This window comes from Lepus europaeus, chromosome 1 (assembly GCF_033115175.1).
Source record: "Lepus europaeus isolate LE1 chromosome 1, mLepTim1.pri, whole genome shotgun sequence".
In the NCBI taxonomy this organism is placed as follows: domain Eukaryota; kingdom Metazoa; phylum Chordata; class Mammalia; order Lagomorpha; family Leporidae; genus Lepus; species Lepus europaeus.
Genome location: NC_084827.1, coordinates 23,878,254 through 23,880,619, shown reverse-complemented (window position 1 = coordinate 23,880,619; position 2,366 = coordinate 23,878,254).

The following is a 2,366-nucleotide window of genomic DNA, read 5'->3' as shown; positions in this document are numbered from 1 at the left end:
TTTCTGGCATCTCATCAATTTCTTCATCTTCACATTCTAATATTGAAATTTGTTTTCCTTTTGGTAGGGGGTTTGGTGTCTTCCTTATTCTTTTTTTCTTTTTTTTTTTTTTAACAGGCAGAGTTAGACAGTGAGAGAGAGAGACAGACAGAAAGGTCTTCCTTCCTTTGGTTCACTCCCCAAATGGCCACTACGGCCGGCGCTGAGCCAATCCGAAGCCAGGAGCCAGGTGCTTCCTTCTGGTCTCCAATGCGGGTGCAGGGGCCCAAGCACTTGGGCCATCCTCCACTGCCCTCCTGGGCCACAGTGGAAAGCTGGACCAGAAGAGGAGCAACCAGGACTAGAACCCACTGTCCATATGGGATGCCAGCGCCGCATGGAGGATTAACCAAGTGAGCCATGGCGCTGGCCCACTATTCTCACATTTTCAAAGATTATTTATTTGAGAGGTATAGAGAGAGGGAGAAACAGAGAAAGGTCTTTAATCGGCTGGTTAACTCCCCAAAAGGCTGTCATGGCTGGAGCTGGGCTGATCCAAAGTCAATAGCTTCTTCTAGGTCTCCCATGCTCGTGCAGGGCCCCAAGCACTTGGGCCATCTCCCACTACTTTCCCAGGCTGTAGTGGAGAACTGCATTGGAATAGGAGCAGCCAGGACACAAACCTGTGCTCATGTGGGATGCTGGTACCACAAGTAGAAGCCAAGCCTACTATACCACAGTGCCAGCCCTGGCTATTCTCACAATTTCCCTCATACTCAATACAAGAATGTTGTATGTGGGCTGGTGCAATGGCTCACTTGGTTAATCCTCCACCTGCAGTGCCTACATCCCACATGGGCACTGGGTTCTAGTCCCAGTTGCTCCTGTTCTGGTCTAGCTCTCTGCTGTGGCCTGGGAGGACAGTGGAGGATGGTCCAAGTGCTTGGGCCCCTGTACCCACATGGGAGATCAGGAAGGGGCTCCTGGCTCCTGGCCGGATCAGTGCAGCGGCGGCCATAGCGGCCATTTAGGGAATGAACCAGTGGAAGGAAGAACTTTCTCTCTGTCTCTCGCTCTCTGTCTATATCTCTACCTGTCAAAAAAAAAAAAAAAAAAAAAAAAGAATGTTGTATGTCTGACCTAAAGTAAGCATTTCAAGCTACTAAAGTATAAAGCACATCTTTGTAATATATGCAGTAAATTTCTTTAGCATTCACAAGCTAATTCTTTCTTGTTAAAATTCATCCTCTTTTCCTTTTGAAAAACAATTTCAAATGAATTTTTTATGAAGGGATAAACAAATTCAAAGTACACAAATCACACTTTTTCAAAAGCAAATGAAATAGAGAAAATGAGTATTACAGAAAAGATCTACAGATTTTATGCATATCAAATTCAAAATCAGTAAAGTGAAGAAAATGACATACCTCAATTATTTTCATGGGTAAGTCACAAATGGCCTACTGCCAAAAGAAATTTGAATTTCCTCGGTTATTTCTAGTTTATGTATTCATTGCAGCCTGATTTTGATATCTATTTTGGGTATAGCAAAATTTATCTTTAAAATCACAGCCTATTCATAGCTTAAAAAAGCAACATAAAGCTTCTATCAAATCATTTAATATTAACTTTAACTTTGTTTATAAAGTTCTAACAAAATTAACCTTTTCATATCCAAAGCATAAGAAATAATGCTGTTTAATGTGAAGCTTATGAAAAATGTAGAAGACTTATTTTTATAACCTAAAATTAGCAATGGTTCTCTTGAATTATGCATTACATCTAGAAACCTAGTGGAGTAAAATAAGCTTTCCTGGTGATAATTATAAATTGATTCTTAAACTATTTAGCCACATCTGCAAATAGAAATTTTTAGCATAATTAAAAATGATAGACCATATGTGGTATTTCATTTAATGAATAGATTTGAAGTTAATGAAGTGATTTTATATAAACTCTGAACAGCCAAAGCATTAATATATGGTTGGCATTAGTAAGGTTCTTCCATTTTTATTATGAATTCTCCCCAGAGACCAGTGACTAAACTTTTAAATTATGTATCTCTTAATTGCAAAACGGGAATACCAGAAGAGAGTGTGTTCCGTTCCTTAGATTCCTTCCTTACTCTGGAGACTACCAACAGGTTCTGAAGGCTGTGCAAGTGCTATGAGATCAAGAGGTTGATTTTCACCAGCTGCTCAAGAAAACTGCTTTCATTCTCAGACTCTTCAAATACACACAGGGTGCATTGAGTGATGTTACAAAATTGCATGTATGCATTAGTCTGAATGTGAATTTATACATGCTGTCTACAGGATTCTGAAAAGCATAGAGGGAATAAACAACAGAAGTTCTTTCAAACTATCACTATAGTCTAATTGATGCCT